The sequence below is a fragment of the Coffea arabica genome, chromosome 2e, assembly GCF_036785885.1.
Source record: "Coffea arabica cultivar ET-39 chromosome 2e, Coffea Arabica ET-39 HiFi, whole genome shotgun sequence".
In the NCBI taxonomy this organism is placed as follows: domain Eukaryota; kingdom Viridiplantae; phylum Streptophyta; class Magnoliopsida; order Gentianales; family Rubiaceae; genus Coffea; species Coffea arabica.
In genome coordinates, this window is record NC_092313.1 from 52,739,884 (window position 1) to 52,755,054 (window position 15,171).

Genomic DNA, 15,171 nt, shown 5'->3' on the forward strand with positions numbered 1-15,171 from the left:
CCATAAACATACTGAGGTAACCCTTGCTTCCCGTTTTGTTATTTTTATATGAATTTCATGAAGATTCAGATTTGTTAGACATGAATCTTGAGTTTTTGCTAATGGGTTTTCTTCATGCTCATTTCTAGATGATTTTCTTGATTATGGCCCTTTTGCGTTTAAGTTTGGCTTTGGGATTGTGAAAATAAAATCCATGAGAAGTTAATTGACGGATTTGCATGTTTCATTAGAGTTCATGACTGTTTTTTGGTTGTCTTTGTGTGTGATCTAGGTTGGAGAATCCTAGGGAATGCATAGTATATGGGTGGTTTTTGATGATAAGATGCAAAAAATGTTGTTTTGGTTTGAAAATTTGCTGTTTGTTTGGATTTTGTTAGCGGCATATGAACTGAATGTCATAGTTGCAGAAAATTGCAGAAGAGTTTTCGGTTGCTGAAGAAGAAAGCTTCCTTCGTAACATGCATGAAATATTTTCCAAATTTTGAACTTTAACCCCTTAATTTTTGTCTTATTCTATTATGGCCCATAAAATTGGAAAAATTGATCAATTTTATTCCTTTAACATGTTATTTTCCTTTGGTACGTCTTAATGTGATTTTTGGACAGATTATTGGTGAATTTTAGGATGAAATTGGGAGGTTTAACAATTTTTGATAGATTTATGGTTTTTGATTTGAATTTTTGTAAAAATGGCTTAGATTTGGATAATATGTTTTGTTTGGGGTGTGATGAGAAGGTTTTGATTTATTTTTGTGAATTTCATGATTGGTTTTGATAGGCTTCATTTAAGCCATTAATTTTATTTAGACCCTTAATATTTGTAATAATAATGATTTGACCCCTTAAACTTCTGTAATTCTTACATTTTGGTCCTTGTTTGTTTTAATTTATTGAATAGGGGTTGCTTATTTTTATTTGAATGATTTGATTGATTCAATTTCATGTTTATCTCCATTTCTTGTGATTATTTGTTAATTAAAGTGATGCCTTGACTTTTCTTTATTTTTTGGAGGGTAAATAAGTAATTTCATTTCATTAGGGCACCAATTCAATGGAGGTGCACTCTATCCCTTATTTTGATTGTTACTTGACCCTATTTGACCCTATGTGACTTTATGTGTTTAATTGCATGTCTTTTGAATGTTTTCATTTCATTTATTATTTATTCGCTTTATTTGTTTTAATTTTGTATATTTATTTTAGTTCAATTTTGATCATTTGAAAGGCATTTAAGTGCCAAGTTGTAATAGTTAGGGGGTTCAAGACCTGTATTTAGATAGAATATGTAATACTAGGGATTTATTTATTTATTTATTTTATTCCTTTCCCCCCCTTAGATTGTAGTTAGGGCCCCAAGTGTAATAGTTAGGGCTTTATTTGCTTTAATTGCTTGTGTGTTTTGCATGCTTATGTGTTACGTGTTATCCGCTTTCTTAGGGTCTTGCATTTAGATATCATGTTTATGTGCTATGTGCTATATGTGATTTATGTGTTTATTTGCTTTATTATGTTTTACATGATTAGTTAGTTATAATTAATGTGTGACGTCACCACACTAGTCCAATGCTAGTTGTGGCCTCTTTTTCTAATTTCTCACTACCAGATAAAAATGAGTTAATAAATAGAATCCAGTATAGATATATTTTTAGTAAATTTGATTGTAAGTCAGGATTTTGGCAGGTAAAAATGCATAAAGAAAGTATAGAATGGACAGCTTTTACATGTCCTTTAGGACACTATGAGTGGTTAGTAATGCCTTTTGAGTTAAAAAATGCACCAGCCATATTTCAAAGAAAAATGGATAATATTTTTAATAAATATAAAGATTTTGTCATAGTATACATAGATGATATATTAGTATTTTCAAAAAACAAAGAAGAACATGTAAGTCATCTAAAATTAGTTTTCTCAGAATTTATTAAACACGGAATAATAATCAGTAATAAAAAAGCATAAATTTTCAGAAAAAATATCGAATTTTTAGGAACAGAAATAGGACAAGGAAAAATAAAATTACAACCACATATTTGTAAAAAGGTTTTAGAATTTCCAGATAAGATAGAAGAAACAAAGAAACTCCAACAATTCTTAGGATTATTAAATTATGCAAGACCTTTTATTAAAAACTTAAATAACCTAGTAGCACCATTGTATAATAAAACCTCTTTAAAAGGACAAAAATTCTTTAATAAAGAAGACGTCCAACTAATACAAGAAATTAAACAAACAATAGGCAATTTACATGATCTAAAATTACCATTAGACACAGATTACTTGATAATAGAATGTGATGGCAGTAGTACCGGATGGGGAGCAGTTCTTTTTGCAAAACCAAATAAGTATAGTAGTAAAAATAGTGAACAAATCTGTAGATATGCTAGTGGTAAATATAAGGAAAAAGGCAATAGGAGTAGTATAGATAATGAATTATTAGCAGTAAAATATAGTTTGGATAATTTTAGACTTTTTATAATCAACAAGTCTGAAATAACTATTAGAAAAGACTGTGAAGCAATAAAAAAGTTTTTTGATAAACATAATGAAAAAAGAAGTTCTACTAGAAGATGGTTAAATTTTGTAGATAGTATTATTGGTAATGGATATAAAGTAGTTTTTGAACACATTAAAGGTAAAGATAATAATTTAGCAGATTTTTTATCACGACTATTTAACAATTCTTCTGATCTCTCAGCAGATGGCATATAACTTCCAGAAAGTCAAAATTGGCCAATGGGAACTTACAAAGTACCCTAAAGGTACAAGTCTACATTTCCATAGCCAAGAGGAAGGTAATTTAGAAGACATCCAGCAGGATATCTTAAATAACCTCTGGAATAGCAGAAATAGCACTGATAAAGTTAGAAATCTTAATATCTTAGCATTTTATTTTAGTAATCTTCCAAAACAAAGTTTTTCATATTATGTAGTGGTAAAAGGAAAAATACCTGGAATCTATTCCAAATGGATTTCCGTTATAGAACAAATAAATCATTTTCATAATCCTTTATGGAAAGCATTTCATAGCATACATGAAGCACTAGAATTCGCTAGGCATAATATAGGAACAACATTTTATGTAGATCCTAAGGCTAGCATGGATAGCATGAGGGTGCCAGTATATCAAAATACAGATGCCCCTAGTAGCAGTAGAAATTATCAATATGCATTAGAAAAAGATAACACAAATAGAATAGAATTTTGTAGACATTGTAAGAGCATGGAGCAAGCTATTAGAAGTTTAAATTTAAAGTGTAGAAATTTTGAAGAAGAAGATCTTTCTCAAAAAGAAAAGATAAAATCTTTAACTGAACAACTCAAAGAAATGTATAAGATCTCAGGCTCACAAGGAGATACTATTCTCTCGCAAATTTCTGAGATTGGGGAGCTCAAAGGAAGGCTGTCTCATACAGCATCTCAAATGGCCAGTTCTTCATCCTGCCCAATAAAACAGATAATTTTTATAAAAGAAAAGCCCATTTCAGAAAGACCATTTGAATTTCTTAAGCCCAGAATATCCTTTAAACCATATCACCTACTTAGTTTCCTCCCTTTACATATCCAAGAAATTATTAGCCAAAAAACCCAAGCCCAATATTATTCAAAATTAATGGCAGTCCAACAATACTTTTATGAAATAGCAAAAGACCCAATTAGAAATACAGCAGCCATTAGACTACATCCATCTTTCTTCATCAACCCAGAAAAACATTGCCCAAACAATCCAGAAGCCTGTGACCACCAGAAAATAAATAGCCATTGTATACATACACTCAGTCATTTTTTCCTCCGAGCAACTATTATCTTATCAAAATATTCATCCCCAAAGATACTAAGAGTAAATGGGGAACGAGTTATTTTAACACCACAATTTCTTATGGATGCCGGATTCCTGGAAAAAATTATTGTTACAAATCCAGAAGATACTCATTGTCTTGGAACTCATCTCGGATACTTCATCAGAAAAATGTGAGACTATGGACAGTGGGCAACTGTACATATCAAATCCGCGCCAGCAGAATGGGGATAATATTTTTAATAAATATAAAGATTTTGTCATAGTATACATAGATGATATATTAGTATTTTCAAAAAACAAAGAAGAACATGTAAGTCATCTAAAATTAGTTTTCTCAGAATTTATTAAACACGGAATAATAATCAGTAATAAAAAAGCACAATTTTTTAGAAAAAATATAGCATTTTTAGGAACAGAAATAGGACAAGGAATTTGTAAAATTACAACCACAAATTTCAGTGTATCCATAAATGGGAACATAGAAAAGGAAATTATAGTAAACCATGTTATAACTGTAATAAATATCCATCAATAGAATTAAGGTTTCAATGTCAGCTATGTTATATAGAATGATGCAAATTCTGTTTAGAAAAATTTACACAGGAATATGTTTTAATAGAAAATATTAAAAAAGAAAAAATTGAAGAAAATCTGCCTTTAGAACATTATTTAGAAAGAAGGATAAGAATTTTAGAAAACAAGGTTGAACATTTAGAGCAAAAAATAGAAAAATTAAATAAGGGAAAAACAATAGAAAGCGAAGTATCTATTGAAAACATAGATCTAGAAATCTTTCCAGAAATAGAAGAAATAAAACATAATTATGATCTAGAATTATTACAAGCAGGAACATCAAATATAACATCCATAGAAGTAAAAACTCGAATAAAAATAGGAGATTTTGAAACACAATTATTAGCAGTAATAGACACAGGAGCTAGTAATATAGTAATCCAACAAGAGTTAATTCCAGAAAAATATTATGAAAAAGCATACCATATTAGAACAGCTAGACAAATGGATGGAAGTACATATACATATGACACAGCTTTACATAATTCTTTATTATTTTTTGAAATAGATAGCATACACTGTACACAACCATATCCTGTAACGGAAATATATATTAGAAGTTTTCCTTATCAAATGATATTAGGACTATCATTTATTTTACAGGCATATCATGGCATGATTCTTACTAGAACAGGATTAACATTCCTTAGAGAACATTTTTTACCATATAATACTTTTTTAACAAGCAATAAATTTAAAATAAATAAAGATAATAAATTTACAAGACTCTTAGGACTAGAAGAAAAAGATAATTGTAAATGTGATATAAAAGGTAGCTGTAAGAATGATTCAACCCAAGAATATAGGGGGAAGAATCAGAAAACTAATTCTTTTGACAATATGGAGATGACTGGAGAAAGGCCTTTATATTCGTCACAAAGAATTCAAAACTGTTTAGAAGACAAAGAATTTGAAGAATATTTAGAGATAGAAAATTATGACACAATAGAAACTATTTTAAATAATGAAAAATTATATGATCTGTTAGAAACAGGACATAGAGATATAGACCAACTAATAAGTGAATTAGAAAAATTAGAAATTTTTGGAGAAAATCCAACTATTCATTGGGATAAAGACAAAACAGAATGTAAGTTAGATATTTTAAATCCAAATTTAAAAATTAGCACAGCAAAAATAGAAGCTAGTAATGATGATATAAAAGAATTCGAAATGCATATAGCTGACCTAAATAAGTTAAAAACAATTAGAAGAAGTACTAGTCCACACAGAAGTGCAGCATTTATAGTTAAAAAACATAGTGAAATAGTTAGAGGAAAAAGTAGAATGGTAATAAATTATAAAAGGTTAAATGACAATACTAAAGAAGATAGCTATGATATACCAGATAAAAATGAGTTAATAAATAGAATCCAATATAGATATATTTTTAGTAAATTTGATTGTAAGTCAGGATTTTAGCAGGTAAAAATGCATAAAGAAAGTATAGAATGGACAGCTTTTACATGTCCTTTAGGACACTATGAGTGGTTAGTAATGCCTTTTGGGTTAAAAAATGCACCAGCCATATTTCAAAGAAAAATGGATAATATTTTTAATAAATATAAAGATTTTGTCATAGTACACATAGATGATATATTAGTATTTTCAAAAAACAAAGAAGAACATGTAAGTCATCTAAAATTAGTTTTCTCAGAATTTATTAAACACGGAATAATAATCAGTAATAAAAAAGCACAATGTTTTAGAAAAAAATATAGCATTTTTAGGAACAGAAATAGGACAAGGAAAAATAAAATTACAACCACATATTTGTAAAAAGGTTTTAGAATTTCCAGATAAGATAGAAGAAACAAAGAAACTTCAACAATTCTTAGGATTATTAAATTATGCAAGACCTTTTATTAAAAATTTAAATAACCTAGTAGCACCATTATATAATAAAACCTCTTTAAAAGGGCAAAAATTCTTTAATAAAGAAGATGTCAAACTAATACAAGAAATTAAACAAACAATAGGCAATTTACATGATCTAAAATTACCATTAGACACAGATTACTTGATAATAGAATGTGATGGCAGTAGTACCGGATGGGGAGCAGTTCTTTTTGCAAAACCAAACAAATATAGCGATAAAAACAATGAACAAATCTGTAGATACGCTAGTGGTAAATATAAGGAAAAAGGCAATAGAAGTAGTATAGATAATGAATTATTAGCAGTAAAATATAGTTTGGATAATTTTAGACTCTTTATAATCAACAAATCTGAAATAACTATTAGAACAGACTGTGAAGCAATAAAAAAGTTTTTTGATAAACATAATGAAAAAAGAAGTTCTACTAGAAGATGGTTAAATTTTGTAGATAGTATTATTGGTAATGGATATAAAGTAGTTTTCGAACACATTAAAGGTAAAGATAATAATTTAGCAGATTTTTTATCACGACTTTTTAACAATTCTTCTGATCTCTTAGCAGATGGCATATAACTTCCAGAAAGTCAAAATTGGCCAGTGGGAACTTACAAAGTACCCTAAAGGTACAAGTCTACATTTCCATAGCCAAGAGGAAGGTAATTTAGAAGACATCCAGCAGGATATCTTAAATAATCTCTGGAATAGCAGGAATAGCACTGATAAAGTTAGAAATCTTAATATCTTAGCATTTTATTTTAGTAATCTTCCAAAACAAAGTTTTTCATATTATGTAGTGGTAAAAGGAAAAATACCTGGAATCTATTCCAAATGGATTTCCGTTATAGAACAAATAAATCATTTTCATAATCCTTTATGGAAAGCATTTCATAGCATACATGAAGCACTAGAATTCGCTAGGCATAATATAGGAACAACATTTTATGTAGATCCTAAGGCTAGCATGGATAGCATGAGGGTGCCAGTATATCAAAATACAGATGCCCCTAGTAGCAGTAGAAATTATCAATATGCATTAGAAAAAGATAACACAAATAGAATAGAATTTTGTAGACATTGTAAGAGCATGGAGCAAGCTATTAGAAGTTTAAATTTAAAGTGTAGAAATTTTGAAGAAGAAGATCTTTCTCAAAAAGAAAATATAAAATCTTTAACTGAACAACTCAAAGAAATGTATAAGATCTCAGGCTCACAAGGAGATACTATTCTCTCGCAAATTTCTGAGATTGGGGAGCTCAAAGGAAGGCTGTCTCATACAGCATCTCAAATGGCCAGTTCTTCATCCGGCCCAATAAAACAGACAATTTTTATAAAAGAAAAGCCCATTTCAGAAAGACCATTTGAATTTCTTAAGCCGAGAATATCCTTTAAACCATATCACCTACTTAGTTTCCTTCCTTTACATATCCAAGAAATTATTAGCCAAAAAACCCAAGCCCAATATTATTCAAAATTAATGGCAGTCCAACAATACTTTTATGAAATAGCAAAAGACCCAATTAGAAATACAGCAGCCATTAGACTACATCCATCTTTCTTCATCAACCCAGAAAAACATTGCCCAAACAATCCAGAAGCCTGTGACCACCAGAAAATAAATAGCCATTGTATACATACACTCAGTCATTTTTTCCTCCGAGCAACTATTATCTTATCAAAATATTCATCCCCAAAGATACTAAGAGTAAATGGGGAACGAGTTATTTTAACACCACAATTTCTTATGGATGCCGGATTCCTGGAAAAAATTATTGTTACAAATCCAGAAGATACTCATTGTCTTGGAACTCATCTCGGATACTTCATCAGAAAAATGTTAGACTATGGACAGTGGGCAACTGTACATATCAAATCCGCGCCAGCAGAATGGATAGGACTTTTTGATATAGAACCAGCAATACATAGAATGATGATTACAGTCAGCAATATACCACCAGCAAGGAGAACGACAGAAGAACTAGAACAAATCAGCAGCAGTCTAGTGGAATGTCCATTAGAATTAAAAGAACAATTGATAAATGCTAAAATGATCCAATTAGCTTACAGACATTTCATAGATCAATGGGAAAATGGGATTAGATTAGTATATGAAAATAAGATACAAAAGATATATGTCCCATACAGGTTTAAGTTAGAAAAAGATTTCACTATAAGCACCAATTATCCAGAAGTTTTTGAAAAATATTTAGAAGGATATTATATGAGCTCAGGAGCAAGGCATTTGGATATAGAAGCAGATGAAGAATATAATGATGATCATTATTGGGAAACAATGGGACCAGAAGAAATGAGCAACATCGAAAATATGATGGAAGGATAATTCTTCGGCCATCTTGTCAAAAGCTATAATGTATAGATCGGTCATAAAGCTTTTGGGCCACATTGTATAGTTTGGCCAAATTTATTTAGAATCTATGTATAGGTCGGTCATAATGCTTTTATTAGTTGTCGGCCACATTGTATAGTTAGGCAAAATTGATTTGATGTTTTTACGGATTTCAGAAGGTCTTAAGTCCGTAAAGTTAACATGTCATGTCCACGGACTTTGAGTCAAAAAATTTTTAAGTCCGCACAGTTTACACAAGAAGTCTATAAAGGCATACGTCCCAAACCAATGTTGGGAACGATGCACTTACATCCTGTAAATTAAAGCATCCAATAAAAACTCCAATTTCATACGTTCTTTAGCAGTTTTTTACAAGTCTTTAGCTCTCTCATATTGCTAGACAAAAGAGAAATAAGAAAGTAGAGATTTAGGCAGCCAACCCTAGATTAGATCCAAACCACCGGAAACTCTGAAAAAGATACCTTGTTTTTAGGAGCCTAAAAGACCAAAAGACGGTGTAGTACCCATTAAAGCCTTTCAGTTGCAAAGCAGGCATCAGGGGAAGATCCGGTGAGGCACAACTCCTAAGCACAAGATTCCCATTTTCACAGCATCAGAAGGAAAATTTGGATTTAAAGCAAGGAAGGTAAAATCTCAGTTATCTTTCTTAAAGTATCTAGTAGTCATCAATTTCTTAAATTCCAGTTAATCATCCTGATATTTTATATGAATTTTGAACCGCCTTTCCAATTTACATCCACTCCAGAAAACGCATACAGATTAGCATTACAAAGCCTCAGACAACCAGATACCTATTATTATTTTGACAAAATTTTAGAGGAAATTGAAACAACAGACCAGTGTTTAGCACATATACAAATAGAAGAAGCTAGATTATCTAAAGTAGCACACCACCATCCCGCATCATTTCTAAAAAATTTAAGACAAGCAAAAGTAGATTTACTTTGGCATAAATACTCTGAATTAAAATCAATAGAAAGACAAAAATTAGAAGAACAAGAAAAATATAAAAATAAAAGGAATTTTTGTAATAAAGTTTGTAGAACATCTGATTAACATTTGATTAATCACGTAAGACTTTAATTAGAGCCGTAAAAGTCCATTGGATATGTTAATCAGATGTTCTACAAACCTGTATTTAGATAGAATATGTAATACTAGGGATTTATTTATTTATTTATTTTATTCCTTTCCCCCCCTTAGATTGTAGTTAGGGCCCCAAGTGTAATAGTTAGGGCTTTATTTGCTTTAATTGCTTGTGTGTTTTGCATGCTTATGTGTTACGTGTTATCCGCTTTCTTAGGGTCTTGCATTTAGATATCATGTTTATGTGCTATGTGCTATATGTGATTTATGTGTTTATTTGCTTTATTATGTTTTACATGATTAGTTAGTTATAATTAATGTGTGACGTCACCACACTAGTCCAATGCTAGTTGTGGCCTCTTTTTCTAATTTCTCACTAGTCCAACGCTAGTGAGAATTCATAGACATGGGCTAGTCCAACGCTAGACCCTTAGGAATCATTCACACGTTAGATCATGTTTGTGTGACTACACTACATTTTCATGCATATTTTTACTTTCTAGGGTCTTTTATCATGACATCCCCCTTTATACGTATGTTCCTTATCCCATGTTCCCCCTTATATGTATATCCCTTATCCTATATTTCCCCTATATGTATATTCCTTACCCCTATGTGTGGAACATGACATTAGATTTGCATTTCATTTAAGGAAAGTTAGAGCTAGGTTAGATCATTTTGCTTGCCCAGATTAGGGAAATACCCCTTGAATATGGGATATGGTCGAGTTTGACTCTCTAGCCTTAGCACGCTCGTATTTCCTCTATTAAAGGGAAAATTAAGGTCACGAACATTAGATCCCCGCACCCGTTATGATGCATTCCTCTAGGTCATGTATATTTGTATTTTATTATTTCCTTTTCTTTTCTTAGAGTCTCATGTTTTTGCATATTCGTGACCTCTTCAAAGAGTTACTCTTGGGCATTACAATTAATGTGCTTTGCACCAATTAAGTTTCGAAGAGATATTTCGACCCTGATAATTAGGTCTAGGTTTACATTCATGTAAATACCTCCGAAATGTGATAAATTGTTAGGTTAAATTAAGAAAACTTTTGACTAAATCACGCAACTGGCCTTGGCAAGGTTGAAAGGGTTCTTTGGATTTTTATCCTTACCTTTCCTTTCTTCAAATGTGACTCCCGAACACATTTCTCTGATTTTCGATGATTTAGAGTCGTTTAAAAAGGTTTTTTCTACTTTTTCTTTAAAAATTCATTTTTAGGTGACTTGGTACACATTAACTCAATACCAAGTGGCGACTCCTATTTTTCATTAAAACCCTTTTTAAACTATTATTTTGGGTCAAAATCGTCGCATTTTTAAGTCCCATTTAGATCCATTTTTTTTTGTTTATTTTCCAAAAATCAAAATCATTTTTAATTAAAATTAAATCAAAATTCATTTTTTTAAAACTCATTTTCACTCAAAAGTCAATCAAGATTCATTTTTCTAAACTCGTTATTTATTTATTTTTAAAAAAATAGGGTGCGACAGTGAGGACTCGAAATTTTATTTTATTGGCCTATCTATTTATTTATTTGCCCCAATTAATTTATTTTATTCATTTTAATTGCATCTATATTGTACATTGCCTCATTTTATAATTTTAACATATTTGCTCTTAAACTTAATTTTTATGTCGCCCAATTAGTGAAAATTTGAAAAAACACATTTTTCGGGATTTGGTCTGAGAGTGCAGTGGTCTTGGAGAGTTAAGGATGATGAATTGTAGACTAAGAAAAGTTAATTGAGGGTTTAGAGGTGAGTGATTTGAATTAAACTCAATTAGGAGCATTAATGGACCACTATTTAAGTGTTGACTTTTGCACCATCAAAAGTGGCTTTATGTCACTTCTTTCTTTCATCCTCTCACACCGCAAAAATCAAACAAAATCACTCTCTCTTCCTCCCTCTCATGGCCGAACCTCCCTCCCCCTTTAGCCAAGAAAATTTTCATCTTCTTCGTCTCCATTTTGCTCACTAAACTTGCTCCCAATCTTGCACACACCTTAGATCATCTTCAAGCTTGGTAGAAGACTTGGTGGAGGAAAGATTTTTGGAGGTTTAGTGGTTGGTTTCTTGAGATTTTGCTTGCTATCTTTGGAGGAAGGTAACCTCTCCAAGCTCCAATTTTTCTTCCATCCTTTAGCTAATTTTTAGCTAGATAAACTTGGGATTGTTGAAAGGTTTTATGAACCTTGACATTAGGTAGCATGCCTTAAGGATAATTTTGCTTTCTTGACTTGCTCTTAGGAAGATGCCTTGAGGAGGATTATTAGGTAGTGGACTTGAGGATTTCTTGTATGTTGGTTGTTGCTATGGTGAATTCTAATTTAGTTTTGGTGTGAGAGTTTAGGAGGAAATTTGGAAAGAAAGGAGAAAGGCTGCTGTCCGATTTTTGCTAGAGTGTTTCCCTTGTTTTAATTTGGAAATTTGTGATTAAATTGATGCAAAAATGCTTGCTACATGTTGGGTTATGTGTGTGTAAATTATCTTCCAAAAATCACTGCATTTGAATGAGTTAAAGTTAAGCTTAAAGGAGGAGAACAAACCTGGAAATTTTGGAGCAGGGCAGCCGACCAATGTGCAGTAAACAGAACGTAATTTTTCGTACAGAAGTCAAAATCAAGTTCTGTTTGCGGCATGTGAAACTAGATTCTGAGGGCTTTCTAACAGTATAAAATAGACATGCTAGTTCATTTTCTATGAGTCGCAATGAACCGGCAAATTTGGTTGCTTTCTCTTGCTGTTTTAACCACGAGACAAGAACAGCTGCAGTTTGTAACTCGATTCCATTCCCCTTAAGAAATGAATTTGAACACAGTTTCTTCTAGTGATTTTTAGTATTTTGAATCTAGTTTTCAACGCCATAAACCACACTAATTTTGGACTTGTGTAGCCTTAGTTATGACCTAAATTAGAAACTACGTCGGGTGTTCCAAATCTGGAATTTCGTGTTTCAAGTTTTAAAAATCAGCTTTCGAAAAACTATTTTATCTTGGTGTAGAAAAATCCAAATTAAGTTCCGTTTGTTGTGTTTGAAACTAGACTTGAAGGCCTTTCAGTGGTATAAATTTCAGGGGCTAGTTCGATTCCTATGAATTTTGCTAAATTTTCAAATTTCACTGAAATTCAAAACTGTTTTGCCCTGTTTTTGCAGTAGCACCGATTTGGAACTAAAATTTGACTGATTTTTGATTTGAATATGGTAGAAGTGTCTTCTATAAATTTTTTTATTGAGTCTATTTTCCAACGGTATAAGATTTTCAATTTTTGGACTTATGGAACTCAAGTTATGATTTTTCAAAGAACATTACCAAAACTGAAATTTTCTTTATAAAGTGACAAAAGCTCAAAAGTGGCTTGGAAACATTTTCTGGGTTCAAACCTAACCTTTTTGATTATTTCCACCCCAATTCATACTTGGGAAGTGGATTTCACCGAGCACAGGTGATTTTTGTTGATTTGGATCAGAAAGCTTGATTGTGTGGAAGTTGGCCAAACTTCAAGCGAAACTAGTTTGTTTCCTTTGGCTCCAAAATAAGATTTTTCACCTCCTAGTCTTATGCCCTCGGTTTCCATGAAAATGAACCATAAATTTTAGCTAGAGTAATTCTTGAGAAATTTCACTAGTTTCATATTTGAAACTTGGAGCTTTTAGCTCCAATATTTACTACAAAATAAGTGACGCTTTTAATGGATTTTAACTTCATAAGTTTAGAAAACGTGAACGCTCACTTATATTCTAAAACTTGGGCATAGAATTAGAAGTTTTAAGATATGAAAACATTTTATTTCCTTTTCTCGATTTTCATGTCCAATAATTAAGCATGGTACTCCTCTTTTGAAATCGAAAGTCCTTACTACGACTTGACTCGAAAATGGCTTTTGAGTCCTACTTGAGTATTTCAGTGGTTAAGTGAGAAAGTTTTTCTTTTAAATTGACCTAAGCTTAAGGCTCTTGAGTGAGAGTAGCAAGGGGATTTTGTTTTCTCTTATTGGCCTTGGTTGAATACCTAGGTAACCGTGATTGTGCATGTCTCAGGTGATCACGTGGACACCGAGAAGCTCGTTTGACCTCTTGCTTTTTGCTCTCGCTTTGCTCTTGACTTTTGGTGAGTGTCAAGTGCATACTTCATGTTGCTTTGATTGAAATGATACTTGTACAAGTGCTATGTGATTCTTGTGAATTGTAAACTTGTCGAGGCGAGGGCGTACTTTATCGCGCTCGTCCTCTCCCTCTTGAATACTCGCTACTTGTTATATGAATTCATGTGACTTGCACTTGTACTCGAACATGTTTTTAACTCATGAGTACTGAGCGGCAGCATGTACCATACCCTATTCGGGTGGGAGGTGCCTCTCATCCCGACTTAGTGCTATGATCAATTCTAAGTAGATTGGAGTATTGTCTCATCGACCAATTATACTTGTGGGGACGCCCTAACCCATTGGTTAACCTTATAACTCGAGCCGACAATGTGACGCCCCGAAAAGAATGAGTGTGAGAACCCGGAAATTTTCTAATTTTCTAGTGTTTATTTTTTTTAATCGCCCGCCTTTTCTACATTTTCTTTATTAGAAAAATTCCCCAGATAAAGTTTATGAGCAGAGATAGTTTGAAAATGATTTTTCTAGTATCGGTTAGTTTTTGAGAAATTAAAAGCGTATTTTGAACGTGGGACCCGCAAGTGCGGTAAATGCATTATATTTTTGACAACTTGTTGAAATTTTGTATTAAGTGATATTATTTTACAAAGTGTTAAGATATTTGTATTGGAGAGACAAAAAGATAAGTTTTAAACCAAAAGGTGACATGTGTCACCTTCTTATTCAAAGTTGGACTTTGACTAATTTGCATCACCTTTACTAAACCTAAAAAATTGACTAATTTCTCTCCATTTTAAGCTTGTCTTGGCCGAACCTCTTGGAGCAAAAATACAAGAAGAAAGCCTTCAACTCCAACTCCATTTCTTGCTCAATCTTGTGAATCAACCGTTAAACTTTCAAATTTCTCCACAAAAGTCACTTGTTTAGGAAGATTGAAGGTAGTGGTGGAGTGATTAGAGAAGGCAAAGGACTAAGCCATCAACTTTCTTGATATTTCAAGGTTCATGTCTAGCAATCCTTTCTTTATTCTTGATTATGCTAAATTAGTGACTTGTGATGACCGGAGAAGAGATGGTTTGATGGATTATATCTTGAGTTGTGGTTGACTTGATGAAGTTTTATAATTTTTGGGGATTTTTCTGTTTTAATATGAACATGGTTGTGTGGTTATATATGATGATTGGAAATGATGTTTAAGGACTCTATGAGGTGGAAAAAGTGGTTAATTACAATCAATTTCTGTTTTGGAAGAGATTTCAGAAAATTAGGTTTTGTGAAGGAACATTCTGCCCGAATTTTTAGCTCCTAGTTAGAGGCCGAATTGGCCTTGGATTAAAACATTAAAGTTGTAGGGAATGAC